At 28.6% G+C, this 20,213-nt stretch overlaps 1 protein-coding gene across 1 annotated transcript in view; it reads left to right on the top strand.

The window, feature by feature from the left end:
* The first annotated feature begins 118 nt into the window (after positions 1-118).
* Positions 119-20,213, top strand: part of LOC123300693 (rap1 GTPase-activating protein 1) — a 536,990-nt gene continuing 516,895 nt past the window's right edge. The window contains exons 1-2 of the mRNA XM_044883311.1: positions 119-338; positions 588-650. The gene's annotated coding sequence lies outside the window, so the exon portion shown is untranslated. The remainder of the gene's footprint in view (positions 339-587; positions 651-20,213) is intronic.

Here is a 20,213-nt window from a genome sequence, read left to right as displayed (position 1 = left end):
AACGAAAAATGAGTTCAGCCATTTGAATAATTTCTATTTATAGTATACTTTGTTTGTTTATTTTTAAAAATGGAATCCAGTGAAAAAATAGTGAACAATTCAAAATTAAAGCCAAAAAGTTCAATTAAACTGGTTAAACCACCAAAACCTATTAAACCTGCACATTTAAGTTCGAATAGTTTGAGAAGTCGAGTGAAACGAGTTTTAAGCCGGAATAGTTCCGGCTCGTCTAGTACGCCTAATAGTCCGGTTTCGAGTTCTGGAAAACAGATTTCCGATATTGTGCATTCTCAATCATTTGAATCTTTGCAAACGCGACAGTCACGCAGAAATGCAATGTAAGTTTTAAAAACAGAGTTATATTAAGTATATCTAGCACGGACGTTAAAAATAACGAACGTTGATTTCATGGAGCATTTTTAACAATATATTGTGTCAAATTTCATATTATAACATTCTTTAAAATTGATGGACGTTAACTTCATCGCACGTTGTCAGATAAAAACCCATTATTGAAGTTTTTTGTCCCAGAGACCGCAAAGTCACAAATAATTTATGTTTACTAGTTTTTTTTCTAAATTTTTCAGAACTCCGGCTGATATTGATGTTTTACATTTACAATTACCCCCAAAAAGTATTCTTGGTCACAGGTAAGTTTTTAAATGCATTTGTTTGATGATAGATAATTTACTTTTAGAAATTTTTTACTGAAAAATAATTTGTTGAATCTTCTTTCAATGTTTGTGAAAAAGGTTAGTTTGCTCAGTTTAGTTAATGGTAAATATTTCGTACCATTCTTTGGCTGAACAAGTGGCATTTGTGGACTATTTGTCTTTTAGGAAAGAACGATGTTGGCCAGTAAATAAAAACTTCCTAACTTGGACATCAATCTTTTTTTGGGTTATTACATCTTTTATCTTCGTTTTTGTCAAAAATAAATATGTTTTTGAATGAAAAATTCGAGAAAACACTTTATTTTGTATCTAAACATTATGCTTTGTCCAAACGAATCAATTTTTGATCTAAATTCAGGCCAGTCTGGGTTCTGAAATTAGACAATCATCTCTCTTTTTTATTGAATAATAATCCTACGTTGATACAGAGGTAGAAATTAATATTTTAAAATTTCATTATTCTAAGATCCAGAACATGATTAGATAATGTTAATTATTAAGTTTCTGTTTGTGGTTGTTTACAAACGGATGTTTACTGTAAGTATACGTCATTAATTAGTTAATGAAACCACTCACAAAGCTTATTAATAATTTAAGAGTAAATCTCAAAATTAATTTTTAAGTATTAGTACAATCATCCTAGATTTTTAAATCGCACTTTTGGGGAGAAGCCCGACTTTTTGGTTACCGTTGGGTAAGTTTAAATTTGAAAAGGCGGGATGCTACCCTTTGGGGCAAGGCCGCCACCTTGGTTTAAAGTTGTTGTTTTGCAATAACTGCTACACTGGTTTTAGTGAAAAACTTTCTGTACAAAAAAGGTACTACGCATTCTTTGCGTTATAAATATTTTACTCTCAAGCGTTATTAATGTTTTAGAGGCACATAAGCTGCTTTTACATAACTCTGTATGTGCTTTGTTCAGAAGTGCGCAGCCTTGGCGACCTCTGGCGCGAGATCAACGAGTTATATGAAACAATTGTTTAGACAAATGTTATTGCCAGTTATGCCGTCTACAACTCTCATTCAGAGTTTTTTCTATTCCTTTTGCCTAAAATGCTTAATTCGCCAAAAGGAAACTTATTTGTCTCAAATTTTTCACTAACTTTGCTGTAGTTCGACATTTTTTGCGCTAAAATCAATAGTGCAGCAGTTAATGCAAAAACAACAAACTCTTTTTCAAATTTAAATTTATCTTTGACGATCCTAACCGTAACCAAAAAGTCGCGCTTATCCCTAAAAATTGCGATTTACTATATAGCATTTCGGCTAGGATTACTGTATTATATATAACTAAAGCTTGGTTTAGGTTAACTATACTTACTCACCAATGCATGATCGTGTTCAGCAGATATTCAGCGCGGTCGCTCTCTCTATTAATTCAGCATTCGTTTTATATTTTCCGTATTACCGCCCGTTTTTTCTAAAAATATATAAAAAAATCTTCAAAATTTGCTATGTATTTTATGGATGTTCCCTAATATCTTATATCACAAATTAATTGGAAAAAGGAAAGTTAATTTTTGATTTTTACAATTGCTTTGGTCATTAGATATTTTAATCTGTATAGTATCTCTTCCTTGCAACTCATTCTCGATTACTGTTACATTTACCTACTAAGTAATTAAGATAAGTTACCAACACAATTAGCTAAAGTAGCCTTCAACAAAAATTCATTACTAAATTGGCAATACTAAAGTAATTTTCGTTAAGTACTTCTGTCAATAGACTGATGATTGGCGAGACAAACCATTTGAAAATAATATTTATTATGACATAAGAAAATAAGTAAATATTAAAAATGGACAAAAATAATATTAATAAAATTAATACACTTAAAAATAAATTGTTTAATTTTATTATTATAACATGAATGATAAAAGTATATGCCATGTGGCTCTCGTTATCTGTACGACTCGACGCTACACTATAATGATAAACATTAATTTTTATTATCCTCCAGCAGTAATGCCTGGCATTGTTTGGACAAGAATATGCCACACGCTCGGCTTTATTGAATCGAAACAATCATTTTTGAACATTTTAAACTATCCCGGAATGTTGTAGAATTATTTGTCCAATCGAGTCGGGTAACATTCATTTCTTCATATTTTGAAGCCTATTTGAGCACATTGTTTTCGTAAGTTAGACTTCTTCTAGCAAATGCTTTATTATCTATGTATCAATAACACTTCCAATCAAAGTAGACGCAGAAGTTGAACCATTCTAAGTGATATTATTATAACAGTATATGCAATTCACATCAACATCAAGTTTTGGTGATGTTTTACTGCCTATTTTCTGAAACAAGTTAAATTTACATAATTTAAAAAAACCGCGACAAATTTTTCGGGTACGGAAGCCTAAACTCGCACTTGAGACATATCTAAGAACATACTCCATTAAATTACATTTTTCTTAGAGCCTTCTTCTGAACTGAACCGATTTTGAAGATCATCGCCTATTTTTTAGTTATTCCGGGTAAGGAATAAGGAACGCACTTGAAACATAGCTTAGAACACTCTCCATTAAATTATCTTCCAAGCTAAATAATAAAAATCAAAATTGGTTCATCCGTTTAGGCGCTACGATGCCACAAAGAGACAGACACGCACTGATAGTGGTGAAACTTACCTATAACACCCCTTTTTTTTGTTCGGGGGTTTAAAATGTGTAAATGATATGTATTTAAAAACACCAAGGAAATTTCGGTATAAAAATACTTGAAAATAAGACATTTAGTTATGGGAAGCAATTTACCAAGAAAAAGAGTCAGAAGGCATTTAACAAATTTTAAATTTTACTTAATATATTTAATGTGTACAAACATAAAAATTACATAATTAAAATAAATGTTTACAAAGTAAACATTAAATTATTACAAAACAAATGTTTAATTTTTATATTATTTTTTTTTATGATTTTAATAAACATTTGAAATATAATAATAATATAGATTAAAGTCTTGTTAAAATAAACAAAACACCTACATTATATTAATCATAATAATTAATTATAATACTGCGCATGTGTGCCCTTTTGTAAACAAATAACAATATAATTATTATAATTGTAATTGTTAAGGTAATTCACGCATAAAATTACTTATCATAAAAATACAATGAAATCGAAGTGTAATAGCTACTAAATATCATAATTCATTTTCATCCAAATACATTTAATGTTGAATGATGTTACGCGAGAACTATCTTAGGTACTCATTATTTATTATCAAGCACGTATTTTGTTGAGAGGACCGTATGAACTAAGCTTTATACATTTTGTGGATTCAATTTGTTATTATATTTGAACCAGAGTTTCTCAAACTTATGGCCCTACTGTCGAAGTTCCTAGATGATTACTCCCCATCCGTAAGGAAAATAAAAAAATCTAGCTGTAGAAGAAAATACAGTTCTTTATGTTATATGTATGTCTCAACGTGATGGGTTGGCTAGTTTCTCGTCAAAAAGTCGATTTTAGAAATAATTTTGAACAATTTTAAACTTGAATCTTACTCCGCATCAAGTTGATTTCTGTATTTTGTTATTATCAAGAGCAAATTGAAGAGTTTTATCTCGAACATTTCTGATAATTACTTCTATTACTTAATACTCGAACTAGATACTACAAAAGCTGAAAAAGATGAATACCAACCATCCCACTACCATGGCACCATTACATAAATCTTGCCGCGAACCCACTTTGGGTGCTGCATCTGAAGCCCAAATTTAATGAATCGCTATCAATTTGCAAGGGAATTGCCAGGAAGTAAGTGGCGGGGATGCTTGACAGAAAATTTATAGATATAAAATGTAAAATATTTAAATTTTAAAATAAAAAAATCAAATTGGTGGGATTCAAAAAGGTAAAAAATGATGCGAAACCTCGTATACTTACGACATTCTATTTCTCGAAAGCAATAATCATGATTTTTTGTTTTTTCGGATATAATTCCAGATGATACTTGAAAATTGTTCGTCATATGGTCAAATAAAATAAATTGCTGTTTTTTTTTTGGTACTAATTATTCTAGATATCTAATAACCATGTCTAGCAGAAAATGGGCGATGAAAGTTTGTATAAAAATCCATCATTTTTGAGTCCACTACTTAACTGATTTTAAAAATTTTTTCATCTATAGAATGCTAGGTATATTTATTATCAGCAAGCAATATGAGATGTATCATACTTTAAAAAAAAATAATGGTTCCGAGTCAAAAAATTAAAACTCGATAGTCTTTGTTTTTAAAGCTGAGAAATCAACCAGCGACAGAGACGGATAACTGCTAGTAATTTATAAAAATTACAATAAATAATAATATGTAATATCGCGCATGTGCTATTTTCATTTGTAAATAACAATAATAATAACAACAATGTTTATAAAAAAAAATATCATTGGTAATGTTTATTTTAGTAATATTTATTATTGTTTTTGTTTATTATAAGAAAATACATGGTTTAGGTGTTTATTTAAATTTTTTTTTTCTTCCATGTTAAAACAATGATATAGTATTTTAGATATTACCTCTATGTAAAGGTTACTTTTAAAAAGCCCAAAAGCGATTTTAATTGCGCTTTCATCGGATCTTTATGTTTTAAGAAATCGAAAACATCTCGACGATATATAGATCATTTTTTAAAGTTTTTGATTCTACGTGGCTAAAAACATTAGAAATGAGCTAAGTATTCTGTGAGCTTTGGAAGTTTTACTCAAGGGGCATGTCATTAGCTATGTTTTTTCGACCTATAGATCAATTTTTGATGCTTTCCAACTCCTCATTGCTATGCGTTTTTAACCGAACTAAAAAAGTGGTGTTATAAGTTTGACCGCTATTTGTGTATGTCTGTCTGTCTGTGGCATCGTAGCACCTAAACGGATAAACCTATTTTGATTTTTTTTTTGGTTTCGTTGGTTTCGTTTGAAAGGTAATTTAATGGTGAGTGTTCTTAGCTATGTTTCAAGTGCGTATTTAGGATTCCGTACCCGAAAAACTAAAAATTGGCGATGATCTTCAAAATCGGCTCAGATTGGAAAAGGTTTTAAGGAAAAAGGCAATTTAATAGAGAGTGTTCAAAGATATGTTTCAAATACGAGCTTAGGGTTCCGTAGCCGAAAAATTTGCCTGGAGTTTTTTAAATTTTGCAAATTTCACTTGTTAATTGCCAAAAACCACAAAATTCACACAGGTAATCCAAATATTATAAGAAGCGAACGAAGCGGGATTTAAAGCCAAAGTTCTATTTGGAGAGTTAAAGTCAGGGTGCAAATAGTTATTGGGATAGGCATTAATAACGTCATAAAAACAGCAGTTGGCTACGGGAAGACAATATCATTAAAAGACTGGGCTATTAATTTATTATTAGACAGGCTATATTAAGCCAGTTACCGTATAAACCAGTTACCGTATAAACCACCTGATACAAACCTTATTCAGTGAAAATTTTGCGTGGGTTAACTAATACATTCTCAGTCTATATATAGAGATAACGCGACGCGTTTACACCAGATTTTTTCAAATATTTATTTATAATCAGCTGATATCTACCTAATACCTACATAAAAAAAAAACACAACAAAACAAAAAACACTTGGTTGGTAGCGTGAAAATTGTTCACATTTTAATGATTTATATATTTTATTTTCCTATATAATAATGCTATAAACGTGCGGTATTATAACATATACATATATAGAAAATATATAGATGATAAGTTAGAAACCTTTCTATATCGATCGATTTTTCTATATGTAGGTAATACGGAATGAAAATGTTAAACGAATATGTGCTTTATAAATTGTTTATATAGAAACGATTTTATACTATTTAAATTTGTGTGTGCACACAGCGCTCTAGCATAGTCTGCCTGTATGTAGTGTACTGTACTGTATATTTCGTTTATTTGAAATTGGGTCAAATTTATATCTAAGTTAATACAATTCATTATTTATAGTATGCGTTTATTAAGTGGTATTAATTGTTATGACTTGATACTTTTTGGAATAATAGTGAAATATAACAATTACACACCCACCGAGAAACCACTGCAAAGAAGAGAAACGATTTCTTTAGCCCATAGATGAGATTAGGAATTTCGTTTAAACGTCGGCAATTAAGTTAGTACGAGTGCCAGAAAAACAAGACTTGTGATTGAAATTATTTGTTTCTTATTTTCAATTTTGATGAATATAGATGAGAAATAAGAATACAATTTTTCGATATCAGCCTTGGTTTTCGAAATATCAAATGCTAAATAATTCCAGAAAAATTTCAATTTAAGATATTTTGAAAATTTCTGCAGATATCGAATTTTTCTTTTACTTTTTATCTTATATTGTCAAGTTAGAAAATAATTCACTTCATTTTTAATTTATATCCCCACTATCGTGCTCATTTATCCTTAATTAGTCGGACACAACGGTTTTTTTTTTTCTTCAATAATTTATTAAGGTTTTATGGTTTAAACTTTAATTAAAATTTTTTGTTTTTTAATTTACACCGACTTGTTTTGGAGAAATCTATGAAAACATATCATCCATCTACCGTTTTCCCATAGGACCAATGTTAAATATGCCTACTTTTGAATTCATTTATTTATTTAAATAATCAGGCAACCACTCACCCCCTAAAATTTTCAGATTTGAATTAGACTTACTTCAATTTCACATTTAAAAAAATCAAGGCTTTTTCTAAAATTTCCCTGGCACTCGTACATTCTTAAATCTGCAAAACATTTTAATGCAAATTTTCTTCAAAACATTTTAACAAAAATTGAATAAAAAGGATTAACTTTGAAATGCTCATTAAGTTTTTCCATCAAAACTGGGAGCTCTCTAACTTACCCTTCCTTGAAATACTTCTTTGAGGTCACATTCAAGGTTTAAAATCAGGTTACTATTATATTCAAAACCTTGAATCCTACATTTTGGGTGTGTTAAATTTTCTTCAATATCGTTAACCTGACGGATATATCGCAAGCTAGTTAAGCCCATTGCTACATGCCTGTTAAGGCATACAAGCCTTTAAGTATGATAATTCTTCACTTTACCAGAAATATCCAACTATTTTTGATTAATACGAATATATTTCATACAAATGACATTCATTAACTATTTATGTGCTTAATCCCTTAATAATTTATCTAGGATTTGTTAAAATAACACCCACTTTACTACAATAATGTTACGGTATTAAAATTATGCTATATTCTATTCTCTAACAGAGTATGATATTTTTAACTTTATAGTATAACATTCTAAGACATCTATTACATGCTGTAAATATATCCGTACCTAGTTAGACTGTGATAGTTTATTATTTTAGTTTGTTAGAATACCATCTAGGTGTTACAGAATACACAGGAGTGTTATACCGAACACCAATGATATACTATTTACAATACTGTCATATTATAACATTGTAGAAAGTTGTTCTTTTTGTGTTAGTGTAGTATACTGGGTGTAAGTGGAAAATGATAGTGCTTTAACAATATTCAAAGGCTATCTTTTTCTTCGTACACAAAGTGTATACACTACGGTGAAAAAAAGAACATATCTAATACATAAAATCGGTATACACGAATAGCCGAATACACTCCACAAACCAACTGTGTGGAAGATTTATAAAATAAAGATTTTGTTTGTGTACATTTTATGCAACACACATACACACTATTCGTTCAGGAACCAGCTGTGTAGACGAAGAAAAGTCGTCAACATACAAACATACTACGACAAGAAAAAAAAAACAGAGAGGAATTTTCATATGTGTTATTTTCATTTTCATTGATTTTTTTTTTGGAAAAATTGTTGTGTGTTTATAAATAAAAGCGAGAAAAATTTTTACAATTTAATTGTTGTTAATAAATACGGTAAGTATTTTTATTTATTTATTTAATTTTTTTTAGAGATAACAATGTGTTTTTATTTATAAGATTCACTGATTTTTATATATTTGAATTTGGCGTTTAGTCAAATTCATTTCATTTCCGACTGTTTTTTTTAAACAGCTGAAGCTCATCTGTGACTTTTTTTTTATAGAAATAATTAAACTAAGACTAAAATCCTTCAAAAAATATTAATAATAATTTTTTTGAGAATTATCGACCATCAGTCTATCCTAAATTATAAATTGATTCAGTAATGCCAATGATATTTGTTTTTTTTTTGTAATATTATTTTATTTTACTATCAACGTTTCGTCAATATTGTCGACTTCTTCAGGAATCTAAAAAGCATTAAAAAAAACCAACGTTTTTGTATTTTATTTGCGATGTAAATCGTAAAAATGATCTTCAAAAATTTCACTTTTGCTTTTAAATAAATGAAAGAAATTTTTTTATAGAAAAGAAAAGTGTGGCTTTGAAAAATGTTCCAAAACAAATTTTTTTATATTTCTATCGTTATTCAACCATCTTACATTTTGAATTAAATGAGTATCGAAAATATCGTTTCGTTTATACATTGTTGACTTCTTCAGTGCTGTAGAAATAATTAAAAATTAAATGATTAATTTTGTATTTAATTATACGGCGAAGGTTTTTCGATTATATACGTGATTTTACTTAGATATTAATCCTTAAAATTATAAATCCTTATAAAATTTTAATTAAAAAAAATAATAATTAAAAATATTAAATTAGTTTTTCCAAATTAAAATAGTAATTATTTTTCTCTCGTAAATAGAAAATAAAAATATAATTTTTTTTTTAATTATCACCACTAATTTCCTTATTAGATAAAAATTAATTAATTGAAAACCTTGTAAATAATAATATTATTTAATTTTTACTATATAAGTGTTGATAAGTATTTTTTTTTATCAAAAATGTTTTTTTTTTTATAGAAGCCATATAAAAAGATTGTTTAATCCATAAAATTAAATTTAAAAGTAAATAACCGTAAATTATGTTAAATATTTTTCAAGTGAATTTTATTAGATTTGATAAAATGATTTTTTTAAGGTTGTTCATGAGCACGGCGTCGATATGTATACATAGAATCGATTCACAACATTTCTAATAAATTCAAAATAGTTCTGAGGCTAGGCGTAGTATTTGATAGCCATTTCCTCTAGAAACGAACCCCAAGGTAGAGAGTTCTTTGTCTGAAACAATAATTATGCGTTATTTTTACTTGAAAACTAATTCAAATGTCCAAATTATCATTGGCAGCTCTTTTACTAGGTACCGTAGGAATCTTCATTATGTTGGGAGCGCAAGGAAACGTATTTAATATATCTAATTGGTACAAAACTAACTGTTCCCTACGTTTCCACCATAATTACTTAATATCAATTGTATATAAAAACTCATATAAAAAAGTTCTCTGTATGTACATTTGACCAAAACAATTACCTTCCTAAACGAATGGACTGATTTTGGTTTAGTTTTGCACTATTTTCTGGTGTATTAAAACTATCCAAAGCTATTCAAAATCGGAATAATTATTACTTAAAATTTTGCTGTCCTTGAAGGTAAAGTTTGTGACATTCATTTCAGAACAGTTAAAAATTGATAATTGACTAAAAATGAAAAATTCGTTTGGTACGATACGAACAAACTAGAATGCTTGTGGCTTGACGCTTTGAATTTTCAATTTTTAATTTGTAATTTTAAGATATCGGACAATGATTTTTTTTTTGTTTAAATTTACACCGATACTTACTTTTGAAGTCATATAAATAATTGGGTAACCCCTTCTTTCTAATATTTTCAGAGTTGTTTTAGACGTAGTCCAATTTCACATAAAAAAATAATCAAGACTTTAATTTAAAATTCCCTTGGTGCTCGTACATCCTTAAGACATAAAAAAATATATCCATAATATATTTTGAATTTTTAAACTTTTTTTCCTAACCAACTGCCTTTTTCACATAATTTTTATCTATTCAACTTTTTGTTTCTTAATGTGTGGGAGGGTATAGAATAGTTCGTGTCAAGTCAATGTGTAATGAATGTAGTTTGCCCATAGCAATTATTCTCAATGTCCTTACTCCTTAGAGATGTCATAGTCAATATATAGGTCATCTGTGAACATGACAATAATTTGTTCTGAATTCGAATGTATGGCAATATTCATTCGAATGTATATATATAGTTAGTTCCGTAACTTCTTTCTTTATTTCGAAGATAATAATGTACATTTTAACAATGATGGTGTTAGAATTTAGAAATCAATTTAATGATGGTGTAAATTAACAAAGTCATTAAAAGTTAAAATTCTATTTAGGTCAAAAAAGTTTTTCGTTGGAAATAATTTAATTGCTTTTATTTTTAATAATTTAAGTACTTTTCTAACATCAAAAAGTGGCTAGACAGATAGACATGATGTAAACGATGTTATATCGTGGATAATATACTGTTTTTGTGGATTTAGATATGTATATTGCTGCCGAAAATTGTTTGGACTTATTTACAACAGGTCAAAAATTTGTTGTGTCAAAAATCCTAAGGAGAAAGTGTTGGAGAGTTGATTAATTTTTTATTAGAGATGAAAGATGATCATTTTTTCATATGTTCATCTTTTTTAAGCTGAATTAAGGCTATTTAGAATTTGACAGAACGTAATCTTTGGGCAGTGTTGTCAGACTTAACTTAAGGACTTTAGGACCACATCCTTAAGGACTACATCTACACAAATTTTTGTCTTGTTTTAAATTAAAGTCCAAAAAATGTACGGTTTTTTTTTATATATAATTTTGAAAATAAATTTTTTTGCATCCGAGCAATTTTACTCCCAGCATCAAAGAGTGTTGTTCTTAATTGAGATAACTGTTGTATTTTTACTTGAAAAATCATCCAAAGCTGTGTTAACTATTATTAGCAGCTCTTTCAATAGGTACCATAGGAATTTGCATTATGGTGGAAGCGTAAGGAAACGTATTCAATATATCTAATTTGTACACAACTAGAAGTTCCCGGCGTTTCCACCATAATTACTTAATATCAATTGTATATAAAAACTCATATAAAACAGTTCTCTGTATGTACATTTCACCAAAACAATTACCTTCCTAAACGAATGGACCGATTTTGCTACATTTAGTTTTGTGTTAATTTCTGGTGTATTAAAACTATCCAAAGCTATTCAAAATCGGAATAATTATTACTTAAAATTTTGCTCTCCAAGAAGGTCAAAGGCCAGATAAAGTTTGTGACATTCATTTCAGAACAGTTGAAAATTTATCAAGGTATTGATTAACGCCGTTTTAATATAACAAAAATGTCATATCCAGGGACTATTTCTAAAGGCCTGGAAAACTTTTCTGTGAACGGCCAGTTCAAAATTGATAAATATTCATTGAGGGTGATATTAAAATAAGGAAATAATTGACTAAAAATGAAAAATTCGTTTGGTCCGTTGCGAAGAAACTAGAACGCTTGCCGTCCGACGCTTTGAATTTTCTATTTTTAAGGTTTCGAGCATCGAACAGCTCGTACATATGATATTTGCATATTTAATTTAATTATCTCCGTATTTGAAAACCACTCTCAATAAATTTTCAATAATATTAAATTTATCGAGTAGTAACAAATTTTCCAGGATGACTGCTAATTTTTACACCCAACCTTAGACATACAATACACAATTAGCTACACAAGAGAAATTTTAAGATGACCGATTTTATGATTCCAAAACAAAAACAAAAACAAACGTAATAATAGTTGTTTTGATTTCGTAATAATTTCATCTGTTGTATAATAAATAAAAATAATATTTTTTATGTTATCTAAATAATATTTAATGATGTAAGTCATTTTATTAATAAACAAAAATAAAAATTTGAATAAATAAATAAATTTAATATTATATATTTGAAAGAGAAAAAAAAAATCGAAAGTTCAATTTTAATATTGTTTGAACAAAAAAAATGACAAATTATTAAATTAATAAAAAGGTCAATTAGTTTTATATTTTATATAAAAACCTATCATTCAACCATTCAATAATTATTTAATAACTATAAAAATAGTTCGGTGGCTATGAGCCGATGAGCAAGCAAGCATCAAGAGTAAAAATTTTATCTTAAATTAGCTAAATTACACCGGTGTTTACTCAGAAAAATGATTTTGATGTAGACGCAAAATCGAAAGTACTTTAAACGGCGTATGGGTTCGTCACTTTTCCTTGAATTTTAAAAAGGTCAGAATTTTAAATTGTCTGATCTAAGTTTCTAAAAAAATCCATGTGCTATTTATCAAATTTATTTCAGTTTTGAACCCTTTACCGTTGGTGCAAATCGCAATCAGACTCTATTTCCGAATACAAATTTATCTTCAAGTATTATTTTTCGAATTAACCTTGTATAAAGCGATCCAGTATCTACTAATCTGTCATTCTGCTATGTTTAAGCTCTGGCTTACCTTTTGAAGCTTCTCTTTTATTCTGACCCTTTTTACTTTCATTAGTTAATGTAAATTTAATGACCATCACATGTTTTGAGAATTAGCTTAGTTCGAAATGCAATCTATAAACAAACATAAGTTTACATTCGAATTTACGTGAACCATCGAGGTCGCTGTATGTAAGTTTGAAAGAATTTAGCGCAAGAGCTATAGTATGTGGATCGTTCCCGTGATTTATTTTGGTTTTAGATGCCTTTTTTTTTTAACTACCTTTCCCATAGTCTGCTTCTAAGGGCTTTTGTTTTGGTTAACTTTCACTATTCAATTCAAATGCTCTGGTCACAAGCTGTCTAAATCTTTGTGGATACTCTACAAATTGATTATACTACGGCACCATTTTACCCTTTATTGATATTTTCGAGCTAATTTTAAACATTTCTTTCACTTTATGTCACTATATTGAAAATCAATTTTGTCCATTACTTGAATGACACGCTTAGAGCAAATAACCGCGTCTATTCGGATTTTAAAGTTTTGGTATCGTGATTTAAAATATATCTTCTGGAAACTTACAGTAAATTAAGCTTTAAACGAGCTGACCAATTTCAATCTTTTATTTGTTTGAAGCCTGATTGAATACTCGTCGTTGGCTTTGTTTGATATAAACCTGTTCAGCCCTTTAAAGACTCTTAGCGTTAAAGAATTTGATAATAATGTGACTGCGTCGAGAGTAATATAAAATTTGAATTTCTGTATTGAAAATTTTAAAATTTAGTATTTGTCTGTACTGCCATGGTAAAAGATTATAATTTTTAAGGTGTTTTTTTTTGTAAAATAAAAGTCAGTTTCTGAATGACTTCCAGTACATTTCCCGAATTGTTCGAGTATCTCCTCTGTGGATTATGATTTGTGATCAGATAAACACATTTTAGGATTCTGGCGTTTCCTTCCCGTTTCTCTGATACCGTAATTGCTTCTCCCGTAAACAGTGAGTTTAAATTTACAACCTGAATATCTTTTTAAATTATGGTATAATTTCAATGATATCGATTTCCTCTCGTAGAAAACTGCATAATGTGCTGTAAAGAGTTACTATGCAAAACATGATACATAGAGCTAGGTTAGCCTTGATATTTATCCAGAACATCCGCACTATATACTCGTTATTATACAATAGTGTGACATTGAACCATGTTATTGCCATCTGCTGTTATAATCTATGTAACATTTTATGTTGACCTATTTTCTCTTCTAGTTCCATATGATCAGTCATACTCAGTAGTTCAAATGAAATTGCACTACCTACATAATAATTATTATGTGTTTTGTGTTCTATGCACTTAGATAAAAAGAGATAATAATAAATGATGATGTAAATGTAAAATTTTATTTTTTATGGACTAAATTATTATTATTTCACACACCTTTCTAGTATTCCGTACCAAAAATAGAAAAATTAGAAAATCAGGTTTGTTGATAGTTTACTAAAATGATTAATTGGATGGACAACAAATTATATTTACAAAATTTAAAATAATCTTAATCTTGAGACAATATATCTTAGGATAAAAAGTACGGTTCATATTGATGATGACTATATTGTTCTATTTTATCTTAATCTTACCATGTTCAACGCACTTACTTGCGCTTCCACCATATATCGGTAAAAGATAATAATCTTTCAATGACCATGTATGATCGGAATAAATGCAATTCGTCTGTTTCTATCGGAGAAGCAAAAATTTCCCCTTTTTGCTCTGAAAGTTGGATCAAACAACAAATTAGATATTTATCATTCGCAGAACACCGAAAACAGCTCAAATTTCTACATAAAAAGAAAAACAGTTTGTTAATACTAATTTCTTAAATCTTACATTCTTGCCTAGGATCATTTCTAGAATATTTATTACATGAATTCATGAATTTTAGAAAAACTGGATACTTCCCTTGACGATTTCCTGAATACATAAATTTACATTTTCTATCTCTATAATGAAATTCCCTATAATGGAGAATATATTTTGGATAAACAGTTAAAAATTGTAGAAAATAAAACTTCATTGCAGTTGAATTGTGACCTAATTCTATATTCGCTGTAGGCAACTTACGCAACATTCCAGTGTAAACATTTGCATATATATTGTGTTTTATACACGTAACATTTTTCTGTTATTTACAGATGTATGTTACAAAAAGTCGAGGATTTACTCTCGTTTTACAATATATGGTTCAGTAGATCAATCTAATAACTGAATAAAATTTTCAAAATTTTACATATTTTTATAAATACGTAAAAACTTGTTGCTTTACGTTCTATTTTTATAGCAAAAACGCTGCGCTCCGAAATACTTCATTTTATTTACAATTTAAAATCTCTGTAAAATGAACACGAAAAACAGTGGCGGATTTAAAGGCTGGCAAACGAGGAGTAGCCAAAAAAGGGAAAAAAGATATAAGTTCATGAAAGGGCCCCATCAGGGTAGCACCAAGGTTAGTAAGGAAGACTAAAAAGAAAAATGTCTCTAATCGATCTACGGAGAAAATTATGTCAAGCATAGCCCATTTTTCCAGAAGATTTCAAAATAATCAATAATGTCAGGTATTTTGTGGTTTTCGTTCATATTTTGCACTGTGGTTGTACTGAATAATTATAACCTTTAATTTTCTCCAATTCCCCAGTTCAAACATAATCTATCATTAAAATTCAACACGAAAATCCAAATATCATCCTACACTCGTTTTTCGAGGAAGTACCTTAATATATTAAGTAGAACAAGTAATAAAATCTTTATCCTTTTGGAATTGATCATTCACTTGCTGACGGTATTAGATGAAAAATCGTACTTTGTTAGGTGAATAATGGATATCGATTAGAAACATTATCCACGATCAGGTGTTCGATTTCGTATTCAAATTTCGATTCTTAGTCTTTGATTTCGAATTACAAAGCAAATGTTACATAAATCTTTACGGTATCCCCAATGACTTTGCTAAAATATTTAACAGATCTTAGATTATGACTACAGAATCAATTTTATAACATTTACAATTACTATTTTTCATGTGACATATTTAAGTTTTTTTTTTCTACTTTTACTGAAGATTTGATTATTTCTGATAATCTTCTAGCCTTGACTGTATTTTACTTACTTACGTACATATCTTTGGGTGGTATTATTTATTTTATTCCTTTCATTTTATGCCTAATATAATCATTTATGACACGGAACATTTGGCATAGGCAAGAAATTTTATACTTGACCGGTTTTTACTTTTTTTTATTTTTAAAATTCATAATCTTGTAAACTAGAGCAAGGTATGACTGAGACACTTAAAATGTATGTGTTTTGCGTCTTTTATTATTATTTTTGATTATAATTTATGTCATTTATGTAAGATTAATTTGGTATAGTTTGTATATTGGACGGTTTTTTGTAATGTTTTTGTTTTTATTTTGTAATCTAATAGTTTTTTTTTTTTAATACAGTGGAAACACGGTAGCTCGAACCAGAAGGGAAAATAAAAAAATTTCGAGTTAATGGACTTTCAACTTTACAAGTAGTTCGAGATACAGTGGATTTAATTGCTAAATTTTGATTTAGAAAGGCGCGATTATATTTTACTAACTACGACATCATTATATTTTACTAACTATAAATTACGGAGTCTGCTCTTTGAAATTCGAATTACAGAATTACAGAGTGTGTACTAACAATAACTTGCAGAAAAGTTATAACATTTTGTTCGAAGACATTTCAACATTTTGTTGTTTCGTGTTGTTTCATTCTAAATATGTAATTCAAGATACCGCGTATTTAGGTGTTCAGTGGAAGGGAATGGCATTTTTTTCGCCTTACTGAGAATTAAGCCTTAACGAGGTTCGAGTTATCGAGGTTCAACTGTATTTAAAAACGGTTTTCTGCAATTCTAAATAAGAAATGTGCCCTTAAACTTTCCTTTATAGTGTTAAAATAAACTGATCTAATTTTTCTCAAATTGGAATGCTATGCCCGTGTAGGTATTTTCAAATTAAGGACTGTATAATCGGATAATTTTTCGAACATATCTCTAAACGCTCTATTGACTGTTTTTAAAATTAGTGCTAAATACTTCAGTCTAGCTACGCAACAATTGACTGACGCCATAGTGTTACTTTTGGACTATTGATATAAAATTAAGAAATCAATTTTGGTTGTCCTACACTTCATGCTTTGGTTTTTTAGCTCTGAGACAAATTTCGAAGTTAAAATAAGAAGTAAAAGTAATAATTAGTTAAAAAATTTTACTTTTGTAAATAATGTACTGTTTCTAAGTAATTTCTTACTTAAAAAATCAATTATGAATGCATATTTCTAGTTAAATAATAAAAGTTCCAATTTTTCCCATTTGAAAGTTTAAATATTTTTGATTTTATAAACATCTGCATAGATTTTCAAAGATTCTCCGATTGTTCTTAGTTAATAGTCATTCGTAAAGACGATAACACTGACTTTTAGTTTATCGAATTCTATTACGAGAGAAGTTTAAATCAATAATTTTCAATAACACGAATTTATAGTGAAATAATCCAGAAGTTTTTCTAAAATAATTAGAAACTCATCTGAACATAAATACTTGTATATTATATGAACAATTTCCGTTGGCCTTAAAAACAATTAGGTATATTAGAGATATCATTAATGTTCGGACACATACGCATAAATAATATCCTTGAAAATTAAACATTTTATAATCTGAATGAAATGATAGGACTTTGTGTGAATCGGATGTGTAGAAAGAACTATAATTTAGCATAATACAAATGAATATAAAATATGATTATTTTGTAACAAATTTAAATTACTGTTATTACAGATAAAATATAATTAAAACTAGTTCAAACTGCCGTGTAAATACAATAGCTCTACTTGTTTATATTTGAAACAATGATCCTAAAAAACGAATATTATAATGTGGACAGAATTAGCAATTCAGTTTTTATATCTAGAGCACAATATAATCTTTTCAGGACAACTTTATGAACACATTTACACTTGTTACGTTCTTATGTATAGTTAATAGGTATACTAAATTTACTATACCCATATTTTTCTCATCCATTCAGAGTATAATTTAATATTGGCGATTTATTGATTTATTCAATAAATTGATTTGCGCTTCCACCATTATCTTTACAATCACTTTCAAGAAGCTTTAACACAGGTTTGCTAGTAAACTGAACAGGATTTTATGACTGTTTCTTATAGATTTGTATCTACTGACTTCTGGTTGATAATGTATTAAAAGATTCTACCACGTAAGGTTCCAAAACTCATTTGAAAAATCGAAAATTCGTGAATTTCAAGGGGATAATAGGAGGGATGCTGATTTAAAAGGGAACCTCGCGGTCTCTGAAATTGTCAGTTGTTCACATCTCAACAAATTAACGATATCTGATCACTTTGTGATAAACAGAAAATGGAAAGGGAAAACTTGCTCGGAGCAGCATCAAGTAGAAGAAGAAAATGTTTCAAAGACACAAAAGATAAACTGGCAATTGACGAGCTAGTGATTCCTTCAATTAATCGAATTTTCGCCGACGTAATAAAAGAAAATGAAAACTATTTTTGAATTCAGCCTCTTAATAAACATGTAAATTACCAAAAATATACCACGAAGCTGAAAAAAATTTGGGATAGACTTGTGTTATTATTGAATGAAAACCAGTTTCGAAGTTTATAAAACAGGGGGAAATTGAGCGCTCAATTTGAGAGCTATGAAGGTTCAGATAGACAATTTTACAATGCGTCAAAATGATAAACTCTCTTCTAAAAATAATAACTCTTTTTAAAGACAAACCTTTATAGTAAAACTCAAAATTCTTGGCAAACTGATTTGATTTTTTCTTGCTCTTTTTAGAAATGTTGCGTCTTTAGACTCAGTTATTTCAAAGCTAACGGAATAAAAAATAGCTATTATAGGAAATTTATGGTGGGAATTTCCCTCTAGCTTGTATCGTAAAGGTGAAAGTCGGACACAAATTTTGGATTATAGGTTACATATAGATCCCAAAAACTTCTAATTTTGAGATTAAACAAGAGAAGAGGTTAATCACCCCAAACTTTTAACTTTAACAAATTACACAGCAAAACAGTCAAGACGGTCAAGATATCGCAACTTTAGAGTATTTACAAAAATAATCTCTGTAAAATTCAGCACAAAAGAATTATATAAACAGAATCCATATAATTTCATTTATTTTGTGAGATCCTATAGAAAATAATATTGTAGTACAGATTTTCATAAATGACAAAAATAGTCTTCCATGACTTTTACTTACGCGAGTATTTAGCGAGATGTAAGCATCCAAAGTTCTACTAATCAAACTTCACAGAAAGATGTTTTTGCCTTGCTTCTCTTATTTTTGTCAATTTCATTGAACTAATATTGAAAATGAGAGTTTGATTTGCATCAATTCAAGCAGAAAATTATTTTGAACAGATAATATGTGTTGTAATCTTGTAATTTAATATTAAAATTTAAAGTGGGCGGATATTAATTAATTAACAAATGTTTATAAATATTAATTTTTAACTATCGATATTAATATTTATTAGATACTTAAAGTTAAATAAAGATATAGATACTTAAAGTTAATTATGTCCTTGGATTAGATTATATAATGATCATAAATTAAAATGGATGCTGTGTGTCTCTGTATCAAAGTTGCATTTAGAAACATGTTTGGTTAGCTTCAGGTAATTTTATTCTTGAACATTGTACATAAACGAACCTTGACCATAATAATACACGTCGCATTGGATAATTTTTAACAATGGCAATTATGTAATCCAAAGCTGGTAATTCTTTATTTTTAGATTTTTAAATTAGTATCAAGTTACTTCTAGTCTTTGAAAAATTAAAATAGTTTATCATTTACATTCTATCATACGGTTTCCGGATTGTTGATCTGAAATAAAAATAAGTTAGCTACACGGAGAAACTAAGTACGATATGCGTGTGATAACGAGTTATTAACTTACTTCTGCGATTTTCCAACTCTTACTACGCACTTGTTGTGCAAATTTCGCAGGCGTACGTTAATAATGCTGTTAACTATTGTAGTTATTCACAATAATATAAATAGTATGCAAATCAAAGTACCATGTAGAAAATCTCAATATAATTTAAATAAAATAAAGTTAAAAACTTAAA

Source organism: Chrysoperla carnea, chromosome 5, assembly GCF_905475395.1.
Source record: "Chrysoperla carnea chromosome 5, inChrCarn1.1, whole genome shotgun sequence".
NCBI classification, from domain to species: Eukaryota; Metazoa; Arthropoda; class Insecta; order Neuroptera; family Chrysopidae; genus Chrysoperla; species Chrysoperla carnea.
Note: the sequence above shows the minus strand (reverse complement) of the source record. Positions and strands in the feature narration are given on the sequence as shown.